Here is a 16130-nt window from a genome sequence, read left to right as displayed (position 1 = left end):
CTTCTGTCACAGATTTCAAACACTTCCCACTTTGCAGACCCCTGAACATTTTCAAATAAATAAGCAGGATCTCACAGAGCAAAATTTATGCTGATTATTTTCCTGGGTTACTTTGTGGTAAATGCCCAACACAAGCCTCATGCTCTGGGAACCGTGGGGCCACCAGCCCTAAAGCACAGATGCTATGTGTGGCTGCAGGTCAGGGCTGGATGAGCAGGGTCAGCCTCCAGCAGTGCACACTCGACTCATTTCACCTCCATGGGCACAGACAGCTGTGGGAGCAGGCCCCACACCAGTGATCACAGCATGGGACTGTGGCTCTGGCCTTGGAACACCGAGAACATCACTGGCAACAGAGCCCTGAGACATGCTGGTCCCCACAGCCACTCCCATCTGCACCACCAAAACAAAGCATTGCTCAGGATGCGTCAGAGGAAGCAACCAGGGAGGGTCTTGAGGGGCAAACGGAGATCAGCCAGCCCCAAAAAGCTTTTCCAAGCCCAAAACACTGTGTTGGATTGCCAGCTGCTCTTGGGGTGAGTGGGATGCTCACGTCAGAGAGGATCCAGCTGTGAGGTGCAGCCCCTGACGGTGCTCACTATCAACAACCTGAGCAGATGAAAAACAAAGAAAAGTGCTGAGCTGGTGTCTTATCCCTGTCACTCCTGGAGCAGAGAGCTGGGCTCTGCACACCTCTGGCACTGCTCACTGCAGTCGTGGTGGGGAACAGAGATGGATGTGACCAGTGACACATGGACCTTGCACCCTCCCATGGCACCTCTGCAGCCCTCGCTTGTGCTGCTCATCCTACAGTGACAGGATGAAGGGATGCAGGGACAAAGGGATGAAGGGCATCTCCTCTGCTTCCCATCACCTGTGCTCCCGGTGCCTTCAGGGCAGCCCCCAGGACCACAGCATGGGAGCACGAGAGCTGTGCCCATCCCCAGATCACCCAGAGGGCTCAGGTGAGTGTGTACACACACGTGCACACCCCCACACACACCTGCACCTGTGCAGGAGGCCAGGTGAGCAGGCAGCTGCCCTCCTTGCCCAGCACCAGCCACACACAGCAGTCCCAGCAGCCTGAGCCTTCCCACCACACACACTTCTGTCCTCAGCTGTTCATGGCACTGGAGTATGGAACTCATCCTGGTCACAGTGACTTCTGCAGCTCCATCTGCACCATTCCTGATCCCATGTCACCCTCCCTGCCTGCTGCAGCAGGGTGCTCACTGGAAGCTCCCCCAGCACTGTTCCAAGGATTCCCAATCCCTTTCCCAGCACAGCAGGGCCCCACCAGCACTTGCTTGATGGGCAGGGGAAGGAAAGGGCCCGTCTGAGCAGGGAGTGACTCCAACAGCCTTTTTGTGAAGTTATTTTGCATAAGTCAGCAAGCACATGCTTCCACCCAGGAACATCAAAAGCCCAGGGAGAGCACTGCCCGACCCCACTGCTGCTGGCACTGGCTGCAGCTGAGGATGAGGATGAGGAAGGTGCTTGTGCTTCATGGAGATCACATTTCTATTTGCCCTGCCTAAGGGGAGGCTTTACCCGTGGGGTGTGCGTGGGGTAGGACAGTGCAGCTGGGGCTGGGAGAGGGGGAAACTGAGGCACACACTCTGTGTAAAACCTCACCCAGCTCCAGTGACAGCCTCTCGGGTGCTCCTGGAGGAAACCGAGGAATGCAGTGGGAAAGCAATGTGGAGAAGTGAAACCCAGACACAGTGCTACACCTCCAACCCCAGATTACCGCAAAAGGGTGCCCCAAAGTGAGATATTTTTAGGACCAATTTAGCAGTGACCTGACCCTCTCATGATGCCCCCAAACTGGTGTGTGGCATGGGAGGGGGACACATTGCTCAGGACAGGCTGGACTTGTTAACCTCTCCCATGGTGGACGGGCAATGCAGCAATGGGCTTTTACCCTCGTTGCCCAGGCTTTTGGTGGCCAAGGTTGCCAAGCACAGTCAGGAAGGATGGGAGCAGCTGTACTGGGTGGAAACTATTTTCACAGTACACAGTCAGGTTTCCATCCATCCATCCATCCATCCATCCATCCATCCATCCATCCATCCATCATCCATCCATCCATTCATCATCCATCCATCATCTATCCATCATCCATCTATCTATCTATCTATTCATCATCCATCCATCCATCCATCCATCCATCATCCATCCATCATCCATCTATCTATCTATCCATCATCCATCCTTCCTTCCATCCATCATCCATCCATCCATCCATCCATCCATCCATCCATCTCCATCCATCCATCATCCATCCATCCATCCATCATCCATCCATCCATCCATCCATCCATCATCCATCCATCCATCCATCCATCCATCCATCCATCATCCACCCATCCATCATCCATCCATCATCCATCCATCCATCATCCATCCATCATCCATCCATCCATCCATCCATCCATCCATCCATCCATCCATCCATCATCCATCCATCATCCATCCATCATCCATCCATCATCCATCCATCCATCCATCCATCCATCATCCATCCATCCATCCATCCATCCATCCATCCATCCATCATCCATCCATCCATCCATCCATCCTCAGCACAGGGGGCTCAGGGCCAGCTGAAACCTCAGGGTCACAGGAGAGAGACCACAACAGGTCAAGCATGGGCTGGGAAACTCAGGGCCAGCCTCTGAGTCTTGCAGCACAGGGAGAGAACCACAGCACAGCCCAAGTCACACATGTCCCTGCATCACATGTCCCCCAAAGCCATCCCACTGCTCTCCTGGCATGGGGCCCACAGCTGTGAGGTGAGGGCAGGCTCGCTACACACGGCCCCCATTTCTTATTTTTTTGCCTTAAACTCCCAGGCAGTTCAGTTCTCCACATTTCTCCAGACAAGCCCACCAATCCCACATGCCAGCCCATGGATATTTCAAACACTGCTTCTCCACTGAGACTACGTGGAGTCAAGAGGCTCGGGCAGATTTTTTTAAGGGCTGAGTTGAAATCAATGACCAGTCCCACCTTCCCCAGCAGCCGATGCCCTCGGCAGCCCAGCCAGCCCCCAGCCCTCAAAAACCCCTCCCAGCTTCCCAGTGAGAGCAGCCAGCAGATCCATAGCCTGAAGGGAAGTCAGTGCAACACGCAGATTTGCAGGTCCTGGTTCCTGGCCCAGGTTCAAACCGCATTTGTTCCTGAAATCTGTTTCAGGGTTTTCTTTGCAGAGCACGTGTGTGCAGAGCCATGTGCACGGCGGCACCGCTTCCCAACACGGACCATGCCAAGGTCACTCTGCCAACCTGGGACCGAGCTGGGGCCTGGCTGCCCCTCCTAAGCACACTCTGGGCAAGTCTGGAACTAGATGATCAGGGAACTGGAACTAGATGAGCTTTATGGTCCCTTACAACCCAAACCATCCCACGATTCTGTGATATGCTGGACTATCTCCCAGTTTGCTGCCCATTTAAGCGATGAGGAACCAAAGGCTTTAGAACAGCCCCGTGACACACGGCATGTTTTTTGCTGATGGGTGGAAACTTCAGCAAGACACAAGCCCTGGGGAGCTGGACTGCACCACCCACAGCTACAGGCGGTCAGGAAGAGGAGCCTGGACTGGAAACAGTGACAGCCCGTGCTCCTGTCCCAGGAACAGCTATGCACGGATGGTTATTTCCATCCAGAGGTCCGAGCTGCTCTCCAGGCATGGGACTGAAGGGCTCCCTTCTGCAGGGAGGTACAGGGGTGTGCTGCTGTCTGACAAGGCTGTTTCTGATGGAATGCACCCTGGACACATCTCCAGGCAGGCTTCGGAGCGTGATGCGGAGCACTGCGGAAGTGAGCTCAGATGGGAAATTGTTCCAAGAGATAAAGAAACAAGTTGGAAACCGAGCTGCAAAATAGACAGCACAGGAAACAATAGCACTTCAGATAAGCTTTCCAATTTCCCACAGCCATGCCAGCAGTCCAGTGCTTTGTCTCAGGGATGCTTGCGGGTTCCCCCTGCTTAGACATGCTGGGAGGAGGTGCAGGCTGCTTGCTCCCTCCTACCTCATCTCTTTCAAGATCTTACAGGCATTTGCTGGTTGTTTAAATGAGAGGTTGGGGACCAAGTCCTTCAGGTCCCATTAGATAGGAGTTTAGCTCTGTGATGACTTCAAAGACCAGGCATGATCCCGCACCAGCGACAGGGAGAGGCAGATGGGATTTTGGAGGCGCGGCAGCCCCATCCTCTGCTTGCTTCAGTGTGTTCAGTGAAATGATGCTGCTTCGCAGGAGCTGCCCATGCTGCTAAAGGCCATCCCTGCCTCAGGATGGCTGATGTCCCCTCCATGCCACCAAGGCAGAGAAAGACCCTCTTGTCTCTGCAGCAGAGCCTTCAGATGGGTTGGTCACTGCAGTGCTCTCTGTGTCTCATCCCCCAGCTCCCCAGCAGGGGCTGGGATGGCCCTTTCTGCCTCCCCGCGGAACCTCCATGATTTTCCATCACTGGCACAAAGTCATTAAAGGGCAGAGCTATCATTAGGGCATCTCCATCACACAGGGAGCACTGCAAGGCCACTAACGATTGAGACAGGGAACATTGGACTTCCCTGCTGCTGCACAGCCCATAAATAACCCTGTCTTGGGCTGTTTTGGCAAAGCCAGGAGGTGTTTAGAGGAGCTCCTGCCCTGCTGCTCCCAGGTCAAAGCTTGGAAGTGAGAATTGACCCTCGATCTCCTAAGCAAAGGTGTTCCTTCCTGATATATAAGCATTAACTGGCTAATGATTACAGAGACACAGCTCCCCCCGGGGAGCCGGCACACGAGCCTCGGCTCAGACACCAAGTGCCACGGTTTTGCTCTGGCTGGATCCGGAGCCAGCCGAAGCTGATGGCTTAGCACAGGTAAGCCAGGATCAAACTCTACAGCAAAGGTGTCAGGAGTGGTCCAACAGTAAAAATAACAGAAAGGATATTGTTTTAAAGTGGAAGATTGCTGCACATCCCCTTCCTCATGCCTTCCTGGGCAGCCCTGTGACTGTCTGACCAACACCTGCTGCTTGGGGGGCCTGGGCACATGTTGAGCCACTGTGCTCTGAGTGGGGGTGTCCAAGCTGGCAGGGACAAAAGGGCTTCCATCACTAATGGCTGGGTCTCGGGAAGGTTTGTCATGACTCCCTCCTTGCACCGCTCATGCTGGCAGTGGGGATCTCCTCAGCTGAGAGGAAAGCAACAAAGACCCCCAGCACCCCTCCTCTGTGGGCACCAGCTCCCAGAGAAAATCAAGTCTTTTGTTGCTACCTTCATGCAGTTTCATAGAGAGCTGCTGGATATGTGCTGTCCTGTCCCTGTCACTGCTGCACAGGCAGGAGCTCACCTCAGGAAACCCTGCACTCTGTGCCCTCCACTGTCCCCAGCTCCTAATGCCACAGTGCGGTGGAACCTGTCTTGAGGGACCCCCTGGCTGCACGTCACATCACGTCCCTCCCATTGCATCACTTCTGGGGAGCCAGGAGGATGGGCCACGGCACTCACAGGGCAGCACAACCTGCTCCCTGCCAGCTCTCACTGCTGCTCAGCATCTCTGGGACCAGGACCAGGACCACAGTCACTTCCTGGCACCATGGCCAGGGCTGAGCCCTGGCACAGCACAGCAGCCACCGGGGTGAGAAAGGGTCAGGGAAGAGTGCCCTGTGCAGGGCCAGCGACACACAGGGACATGGAGCAGATCCCCACTCAGTCCAGCAGGTCTCACACGAGGCTGCACAGCTCCCTGATGTGATGCCCAGCACCAGAGAGGACCATGCCAGGATCGGTGCCACAAGATGCCAGCCCCCCACCACACCTTCCCCCAGGCACACAGCCCTGTGCAGTGTCCCCATCCCTGCAGGCTGCCTCCTGTGCCCATCCCAAGCGCCCCCAGGATGCAGCACAGCCTGTCTCGGCAGTGAGCAGGATAAAACCTCATCCTGACCCCCGTGTGGCTCCGGGCAAAAACCATGATGCTCTTGCAGGGCACTGGGGGTTGTGACAGTGGGGACACACCACTGCCACCACTTGCAGCCACACATGCGGGTTGGATCGCCCAGGCTGCTAATGGGGAACTTCCTGACTGGATGAAGTCTTAAATCGGAGAAGCCGGGGCTCTGCAGCCCCCCAGCAGCTGAGCCAGCCGGGCACGGCAAGGGGCAAGCGAGGGACACCGCCAGGGGCACGACTTGCCGGGTCCACCAGGGCTGGACACTGGCCCCAGAATCACCGGTGAACAAACACGACAAGGGAAGCAGATCACGAGACATCAAAGCAGGGGGGCGATGAATATTTCATGTCCTGGCCTACATACAGCCCGGCTGTCCCCGCCCTGCGCTCCCGGGGGTCCCCCACAGCCCCTGAGCACAACAAAGGGGAGTCAGGCAGGCGGGGCCGCCCCGCCGGACCCCCCGCGTCCCCCGCTCTGCCCCGCCAGGCAGTGACACCCCCGGCCGGACCCACGGCTGACCCACCAGACCATGTGCATCCCGCTGGACCCACAGCCGCCCCACCGACACTCGGCACCAGACCGCCAGCATCCTTGTGGGGACCCGCAGCGAGCTCTGCAGGCTGCGGGTATCCCACGCTTCTGGAGCCACAGCTACCCCACGGTAGCCTGGGCATCCTCGGCCGGACCCACCGCCTCCTTGCCGAGCTGCCAGCATCCCCGATCGGACCCACAACCGGCTGGCGCCACCGCGGGCATTTCCCCGCCGACCCTCCGGACTTCTCTGCCGGCATCCCACTGCGGGCATCCCCCCGCCGGTCCCCACTGCGGACATCCCCCGCCGGACCCCACTGCCGGACCCCGGGCACCCCCGCCGGACCGCGGGACCCCCCGGCTGCCCCACAGCGGGGCAGCCCCGCCGCCGCCGCCACTCACCTCCCGCCGGTCCGCGCAGCGGGGCCGCCCCCGCCGCTCGCCTCCAGCGCTCGGTCCCGGCTTTGTCTCCGCGCCCGGGGCGCGGCCCCCCGCCCCCCGCCGCCTCCTCGGCCCTCGGTGCCCGCCCCGGGCCGGGCCCAGCGCTGCCCCGCCGGCAGCAGCATCGCGCAGCGCCGCGGCCCCGGCGCGCTGGTGCCTCGCCCGCCCCCGCTCACCCCTTCTGCGGGGCGGGGGGGGCACCGCGGGGAGGGGAAAATAAAAAAAAAAAATTAAAAAAAAAAAAGAGAGTAATATGGCAGCAAACCGGAAACGGAGGATGGGGGAAAAGGCAGCAGCAGCCCCTCCCCTCCCTCCGTGGCTTTTTTTTTTTTCCAGGGAGAAGGCTCCGGGCAGCCGGGCTCCGCGGGGCGCGCACGGACCAGGGGCCGCCCCCGCCGCCGGCGCTGCCGGCGCGTCCCGGCCCGCGGCGGGGGAAGCGCCTGCTTGAGCCGGGGACACGCGTGGGAGCGGCGGCCGTGCTCCTCGGGGCGCGTCACCCCGCGGGTGAGGGGCTGGGGGTGCTCCCACCCGAGCCCAGCGCTGCCCGCCCCTCCGGGCTGGCTGGCTGTGTTACCTGGAAGCCGGAGCTGGTAACACAAAAGTGATTTTCAGGAGGCTGAAACCCGGCTGGGTTGCTTTATTCAACAGCCCTAACACACGGCGAATTGCAGGGGAAATGCTGTTTTGTCAGGTTCTGTTCCTGCCCATCCCCAGGAGGGACACCTCGCCTTCCCAGAGGGCTGCAAACCACATTCCGTCTTCTCTGAAGTCAGAAGGAGGCAAAACTTCAGATGGAAAAGCAGGCAAAGATAAACCATGTCCTGGGCCTCCCTCGGAAGCCGGGGAGCTTTGTGGGGCCCTTTGGAGGCAGCACAGGCACGCAGTGGTGTCCGTGCTCCGCTGGGGCATCTATCCCGTTTTTGGGTTAGCATCCCCCAGCCCCGGTGGCCCCTGAAGCCTGTGCCGGCCTCCAAAACAAGGCAAAGCGGAGCTGCGGGTGTTCCTGGGGGCCCAATCCCCGGCTGGCAGCATCACCCCACCAGGTGTGTGTGTGTCCCTGAGTTCCACTCGGGCAGGTGGGCACACGGCAACAATTCCACCCATCCTTCGCCTTGCTCCTCGGCACCCTCCCCTTCCAGCAGCAGCGAGAGGTGGGAAATGCCCAGCTTTGCCCTGGCACCGAGCAGTGCCGGGGTGCACACACGGGCTCAGGGCTCAGCCGGGTGCCCCGATGCCTGCACCCAGCCCGTCGGGGCTGCCCGACCAGCTCGGCGGCGCTGGCAGCCCTCCCACCTCCCCCACCGGCGATCCATTGAAGTGTTCCCTGTCACATTATCCTCCAGGAAGAGAGGGGATGAAGCAGTCCACTCCTTAAACCTCCATTTAGGTCTTTTATCCGGCACGCTGGGCTGCTGGCCAGCTCCAGTGACCCTTGCATTTCCACAGCCAGCGCCACCTCTGCCATCCTTGCCCACCCCTCTGACCAACCCTGCAGCCACTCCGCGGGGGTTTTCCAAAATCCCTCCTCGCTCTGAGCAAGATCTGACACTTCAGAAACGATTTGGGAAGTTAACAAATTTTAAAGAACTATGTGGTGGAGTTTTTATTTCTGTTTCCCACTCCCCCCCCGCCTTTTGAGTTATTAAAAAAATATTTCCCATGACACTGGAGAAGGCCAGCGAATCCATGAGTCACCAGGAACAAGGAGTCATGCACGCGCCGATCCATCACCCGTGGCCAGCACAATGTGAGGGGCCCTTCCCTGGGAGGAGCTGAGGCTGATAAGGTCCCTCCAGCCGGGCAGGAGACGCTTTCCCTCTCGGTTCCCTCCCAGGGCTGGGCGAGGCCGGCCGGGCTCCCCGGACACTCGTGTGTGGTCTAGGGGGCTCCGTGCCGGACAATCCAGGCGCAGCCCGGTTCGTTCCGAGCCTCGAGGGGGTTCATTCTTAGCCCACCCCCTCTGCCGTTCAGCTGGCGTGGGGCTGTGCAGGGAAGGATTCTTCACGCGATGTGGGATGAAGGAATTAACCCGGTGGTGCGGGGCAGTCCCGGGTACTGCTCTGCTCACCCGTGTGGATGTAACATAGGGAAAAGTGGGGTCTCACCAATGCCTGGGGAGCCCCACACCTTCTTCCTGCTGTGCTGCACAGGGACACAGGGACACAGGGACACTCCCCTGTCCCTCCCTACCCCAGGATCACCCACTCTGCAGGCCTGGGGCGTTGCCGGAGGGGAGAGCACCCCGGGGGAGTGGGGAGCTGGCTCCAGCCCCGGGTGAGCTGGCGAGGATGACTCAGCCCCTACTGGATCCAGACTAAAATCTAAGATGCAATTATGACTTATAAATATTTGTATTTTGTTTTTCTCTTTTGCAATCAACTTCTTTTCTCCAGGCTGTCCTCCCAATCGGAGTTCCCATCTCTGGCGGTGCCAGCCCATGGCTGGAAGGCAAACACCGACAGCACTGTGCCTTTCAACACGCCAGACCAAGTCCACGACACAACCTCTTCTTCTAAGATGATGCCAATGTGCAAATCTAAAATTACAAACAGACACTCTCTAAACCCAGACTCTTATCTTTTGGCCTCAGATGCTGGAATGTGCCCTCACAGGGCTGACATTAAACATGCAATGCTGGGGATGCTGTGATTAAGACCATTTAAGCAACCCAGAACACCTCAGGACACTCCTGGGTCAGACATGAGGTCCAGAGCCTGACAGCTCCTGACCACCCACTTCCCTTTGCCTCCTGCCTCACTCCAACTATTTATCTTTAAGCAGTCTGATGCAAATTGCTACTTTTTTTCACCCAACCAGGGATTTCAGTCTCTGGTCTGAAACTTATTTTCTTGATATGATTCTTCACTTTTAAATAGCGCTGATAAAACCCACCCCAAAGAGAGGAAGAAGCTCACAGAAACTGAAAACCAGGTACTTTCAATTTGAACAAAAGTAGCACTGAGTATTTCCAGTGGCTCGGTTAGGACATCTTGAAATGATGCTTTAAAAAGAAATGAAGACATGCTCAGGTATTTCTGTGTTTTCTTGCTGACCTTTACGTGAGTTTCATCAGGAACAAGAAGAATGAGAGTTACTGTGGGCAGATGCTGTCATGCTCACGAGTAAGTAAATAAGTACATGGCTTCTTCCCCTCCAGGTGTGCAGATCAAACTGCTCCACAGGGCTCCTGAAATCCTCCTGCAAGGTAAGTTGGGTCCAGTGTTTGATCTGAGCCCTGACCTCCCCAAAGTAACTGTGGATTTACAACAAAACATCTATTAATCTCCTGCCAGCTTTATTTTTAAGAGTCCCCTTGGCACGCGTGAATAAGTTTTGTCTATTGGATTCTGTTCCTGAGGCTGCACTTTGTTCACTGCAAGTTTCAAATACAGTTGCAGGAATTATTACTGTTAATAATGTAATGGTTGTGTTTGAGATGCTGGACAGAGAGAGAGGCAGCCACGGCTCTTGCCCTGAGATTTTACGATCATTGGGCTTTACAGCCCTGCAAATAGTGAGTGTGAGATGGGAAATGATCAGCACCATCAGCCCTGTAAGGGAAGCTGCAGTTTCAAGTTCAGGAGCTGATTTACTAAGGGGGATTGACCAGAATAACCCTGCAGCACGAGCCATTTGGCAATATTTCATGCTAGAAATGCTCATTCTGGCCATTCTCTCCCACACTGAGCATCAGGGCTGCAGGAGCTGAACAGCAATCACCAGCATCCTGCAGGTTATAGGATAAAAAGGGGCAGCTGAGAACAAATTACCAGGAGGGCTCAGGACCTGTTGTGTCCCTCAGTGTGGTGACAATCTGCTGTGCAAAAGGGGCTTTTAGCCCTGGCCAGGAAGTGTCATTGCAAAATTCCCTGGGGGAAAGGGCTGTGGGGGGGGGGAAACCACTGACTCGGTGACATGCAAATATTTAATAAGGAGGCACTGAGTTCAACAGCTGTGGGCTGAAATTATCAGCATGGTCAATAAAGGCACAACATTTCCTGTCAGGTCTCTGACTGATAAAATATACTTTGATACAATCTGAATTAAGTATCTTGGAATAGCTCATTTGGGCAAAAATCCGACACGTTTTATTTCTTGCCTCAGCTCAGCATGAAAGCCACACACAAGATGTTGGCATGTCCCAGCATGGAAATTCAGCTTTTTGGCCAGTCTTAGTATCCATAGAAAAGAGTAATTCAGAAAAATTCAGGGAAGCTCATCCAGATGAGATTTATAGCCCTGCTCGTGGCTTGATTTGGTAGCAGAGCAGTAGAGGATGGCTGCCTGGTGCAGAGCTCTGGTAGCCACATCCAGGGGACCCTGCCCCAGGGCTGGGACGTTCCCTCCCTGCCAGCAGCCAGCTGCTTGCTGGCCTGCCTGCAGCCTGAGCAGGCAGAGCCAGAGCAGACACGAGGGTGTTTTCCCTTAATCATCCAGTCTTGGTCCTTTGAGTGAGGGATGGGCAAAGGAGGCCAAAGTCTGAATCTGAGAAACTTAAACCATATGACATTTGGATCTGAGCTCAGTTTAAAACAAGTCAAGTGAGGGGGGAGGTAGGGATGAGATCTGCTTGCAGCTTTTCTCAAGTTCTGCTCCTCCTGCCCAGGCCTGGCACTGGGGGGTATCTGCTTCGCCAGAGGAGCCACCACAGCATCACAAGCAGCTGCTCTGTGGGAACCACAGCCATGAGGACGCTCTCCTGCACACACCCCAGCAGCTGCAGACCGGCCCTTCGGCTACAGCAGGGGCTCTCCCAGCCACGGGCAAGAGCTGCCCTCAGGGAGCCCCAGGGATGTGATCCCACAAGCTCCACACCAGCAGCACAGGTCCAGCATGGATCCTGCCTGTGCAGCCAGAGTTGAGGCACAAATAACAGCAGGAAACGTCTGGAGCCGATTCCTGGAGCCGTGGGAGCAGCTTTGCCTTCGAGAGCTCGACACTGTCTGTCGTACTCTGGACTTTGGCTGATGGCAAGGTGAATTTACAAGCTTGGGATGGCTTTTGCAGAAGCAGCAGCCAAAGGGAAGGCAGCAGGAACAAGCCTTGGAGTCAGGGACACCTGGGTCATAGCTTGGGCGAGATATGAGATGTCTCAGGCCATTGCTGATGCCTTCCACAGCCCCAGTCCATGCACTGGGACTGGCTGAACTTGACAGGGGTGGCAGCTCAGAGCCTGGGACAGCCTCTGGCAAGAAATAGGGAGATGTCCTGAGTGCAGGTTTCACACAAAAGGAATCCTGTGCAAACAGGACTTCCAGTAGAGCATGGTGCTAAAGACACAGCTCCTTGCCTGGAGCTGCAGATTGAGGGAAGTGAGAGCCCTTCAACCCCTCTACCCACAGCTGAGCTCCTCTCATACAACGAGAGACATTAACCAGACAACAGGTGTTTTTAAAAAGCAGAGCAGATGTGACCCAAAGCAGGTTTACCTTGTACCCACCAGCCAGAAAGGCTGGACTGAAACCATGGAAGAGCCCATCAGCCTCTCTGAGGCTCCAACCCCCTGCTCTGTATCACTGAGTCCTCACCTGGACTGGCAAGCAGAGTGCAAGGGGCATCAAAGTCACACCGAGGCCTCCAGGCAGTAAATGAAACCAGGGAAGCTGCGAGGAGGGAAGTGGGCACTGCAAGAGGTTTGGGATTGCACAAGACAAATCTTGTGTGTGCTGGTGAGGAGCAGATCTGAGCGGGTGGTGTGGAGCACATGCAGCACCACAGCACTCACGCATCACGAGCTCGGAAGTGTGGTGTGATGGGTTTGGATCCTCATGGCTTCAAGGGATGATGTGCTTGGCACAGTTCTCTGTGTGTACCCAGGGCTCCCAAGGCAGGGAAAATTCCTTCCCTGGCTGTTACATCAGCTGGCTGAAAAAATCATCACCAAAAATTACAAAGGGACACTTTTCTCCATCCTGGATGGTCCTGCACCTGTTCCTGCTCTGTGTCAGTCCTTGATAACAGTGGGTAATGTACACTGTCACTGGCAGGTAAAATGTGTCTCAAGGACAGAACAATTGCAGTGGACATGAGTCCACAGGCTGGAAGCAACACAAGGGGTCATGGGAGTGATTTGTAGTGACAGAAAAGCCACAAATTGGGAAGAAGCATCATGAAATGGGAAAATCAGCTGAATTTCAAGGGAGAGGCAGGAAGGCGATTTCATTGCCCTGCAATTGTCAGCCCCAAGCAAGAGACACTTGGAGCAGCTACTGCATAGTGGCCTGGGTACCAAGAGCCAGAAAACACCCCCACAAACCACTGCTCTAAAGCCACAAACTGCCAGAGAAGAGCTGGACCTTGGACCTGCAGTGACTGTCAGCTGGAAGAGGAATGGAAACACTGATTACAGCACACATCTGTGGCAGGGAGAAAGGGAATGCTTCCCAAACAAATCATCCCTCATGGTTGCATGAGGAAGAGGAGGGTCAGATCTCTTCCCAGTGCCAAGGCCAGCAATCAAGCTAATCATCAAACACACAGCAATGCTCTGTACTCCAGCACTCTCCATTCATCATCCCATTTTCTTACTGCAGTCAGTCTCTGATGCCTCATGAGATTAATAAACAAACAACTAAATCAATACAGTCATCTCAGTCCCTGCAGGCCACAGGCTGTGAACAACACAACTCCTGCCTGAAAGAAGTGTCAGTGCGGAAGAGATGCTCCCAGGAGAGAAGTCCAGCACCCCAGCTCCAGCTGTCCAAAAATTAACACACACACACAGGGGGATGGTTGAGCAGTGCCCTGGCAAACAGATACTGAGCAGGTCCTTCCTTCCTACAGCTTCCTTATAGTCTCCTCAAGCACTGCCAGCCAGCCTGACCCTCCCTAAACCCAGGCACTGAAGGAGTATTTTCATTCTCCATGACAAGCTGAGAAATAATCTGAGTTTATTGACTCGACAAGGGGGTTGCTCTGCAAACATCAGTGCCTGGTGGGGCCTCGGGCCTCGGGCTCTCCAGTCCTGTCAGCAGGGAAGCTCAGCAGAATCTCTCTGAAGCAGAGAGAGGCATGTGTGTGAGAATGAAAGTAAATTAGGTCTGAACAAGATTAACAGGGATTTAATTGAACTATGTGAACTGGAACTCCAGTCACGAGCTACTTATTAGCCTGTCTCAAGGGATTGTGCTGGGGGAGCACAAGGATGCATTGTGAGCGTGGGACAGCTCCAGGGGACAGCTCCAGGGGACAGCCATGGCCACAGCCCTCGAGATGAGCGTGGCCAGAGAGGTAGAGTTGCTTGAACATGATCAGCAACAGGGGAAAGAACTCCCAACTCCCAGCCATGTTTCTCCAGAGCTGAGGCATGTCCTGCTGAGGGACAGGAACTCTGTGACACACACTAGCAGAGGAAATCCAGTCCTCAGCCAGCTCCTGGCTTTGGGTGGCAGAGCAAGGTGTGGCTGCAGAGGTGCTGCCTACTGGCAGGTACCTGGAGACAGACCTTTGAAAACTTCCCCTTCAATAAAATTGATTTAATGAGGTCCTCAGCTCCCTGTGGGATGTTAATTACAAAACAGCCTGGAGAAGTGCTTGGGAATTAAAGGAGTTGCCACACTAGTACTTTCTGTTTTGGTTTTCTGGTGAGAGAACCAGCAGACATTTGCCAGAGCTTGGCTACCAAGAACCAACAAACACTTGCCAGAGCTTGGCTACCATATTGCTCTTACTGCAGCCAACAAGAGCCACCAGACAGCCCCATGCTCCAGCCATGCAAACCTGGGCTCCTGAAAATCCCTTTTACCAGCCTACTGAATCCCCATCTAATCCCCTGCTTGTGTTATTAACAAATGATGCCTTTACTAGGGCTACCTTCATGGGGGCTCTCAGAGCCAAAAACCTCTCATGGGGGGGCAAATTGATTTAGTCACTGCATGGTTTTCTCCTTCCTTCCAGGAAGGTGAAATGGTGTTCAGAGACAGTTTGCTACTTCCAAGTCAAACACAGATACAGATGCACACATGCCTGACAGTATTAACTAACCAATTTCTCACAGATTAAAGGATCTGAAAGGATTTCCCTTAATGGATCATTTTCATGAATAGGTTATTTATGTCCCTGTGTTCCTATAGTCTGGGAGTTCTGGCAGCTTTCACAGTTAATGTGAGGGAACAGGCAGCAAAACTTTAAACACAGATTTCCTTTTAAAAAAAAAAACAGACGGTATTTATTACACATTTCAAGATAAAGTAAAATACATGGGTTATTGGTAATCTCTACATACTCTAAGTTCAGCAAACAAGAGCATTCAAATAGGTATAAAGCTGTCAGGAGCAGACTGGGGAATTCATCCTTCTTCCCCCAACAAAACCAAACCTCAACATCCATGATTTCTACTGAGCAATGAGTGAGCGAGCTGGATGTGGACATTGATGGAGTAGCTGCTATTTCAGCTAACAGCTACACAGTGCCCACTGCTAACTGGTTCTGAGCTGCAGAAGTGACTCTGTATTTTGGATAATGTGTGATTCCATTAAAGCATTAACCCCCCACTTTAGGTAACCTGCAGAAAACTGGAATTTACATAAAACCATTCTCATGTATTCAAATGGAAAGAGTGATCTGCAGTACCTACTCAGGGCTTTTCTTTGCCCTGCAGATTAGAGACAGAGCACAGGTCCATCATGGAAACTCACGGCACAACACTGTTCTTTGTTATTTGTGTGGGAATTTTTTGTAATATTTCTTTGTACTAAGAACTTAAAGCAACTTTAGAGTGCTTATGTCTCCTATGCTTTGTTCTGTCCTCCTGGTACTGCCTTCATGTAGCTCCAAAAAAAATAAAATATTAAAAGGCAGAATTTAAAGCAGAGCTCCAAGATGGATTTTAAGAAGTAGAGCTTGGTGCCAGCATTCTGGCTAAGAGCATCAGAGAGCCTGGAGCAGGGAAGTCAGAGTCACACTGGTACTGGGATCCATCTGTCACCCCCACCAAACACAGGAGTGAGCAGAGGACGTGGCTGTTCTCAGCACTGATGGTTTCTGTAAACGTGTTGTTCACCTGCTGTTACAGAACACACACCTGGGCTCACCAGGCACTTGTGAGTCGAGGATGGGAGTCTGTGTATGCAAAGAGGATCATAGACTTGCAGCCCTGCCAGGGAGAACCCTTCCTTCAAAGCTGCTCTGAACCCTGGGTGCGCCTCAGAGAGCAGGTTCTCCTCCCATTGACTCACTCCTGATCAAACAAACCAAGATGTGAGCTGGCATCT

General features: G+C 54.5%; 1 protein-coding gene across 1 annotated transcript in view; it reads right to left on the bottom strand.

Annotated features, from left to right (window-relative positions):
* The window catches only part of SRC (SRC proto-oncogene, non-receptor tyrosine kinase), a 28361-nt gene extending 21403 nt beyond the window's left edge, over positions 1–6958 (bottom strand). The window contains exon 1 of the mRNA XM_088064443.1: positions 6880–6958. The gene's annotated coding sequence lies outside the window, so the exon portion shown is untranslated. The remainder of the gene's footprint in view (positions 1–6879) is intronic.
* Positions 6959–16130: the final 9172 nt, after the last annotated feature.

The sequence above is a fragment of the Pseudopodoces humilis genome, chromosome 19 (assembly GCF_049639895.1).
Source record: "Pseudopodoces humilis isolate 2021_Gansu_Grassland_sample_001 chromosome 19, ASM4963989v1, whole genome shotgun sequence".
NCBI classification, from domain to species: domain Eukaryota; kingdom Metazoa; phylum Chordata; class Aves; order Passeriformes; family Paridae; genus Pseudopodoces; species Pseudopodoces humilis.
The sequence above is the reverse complement of the archived record's forward strand: the minus strand, read 5'-3'. Positions and strand labels throughout refer to the sequence as shown.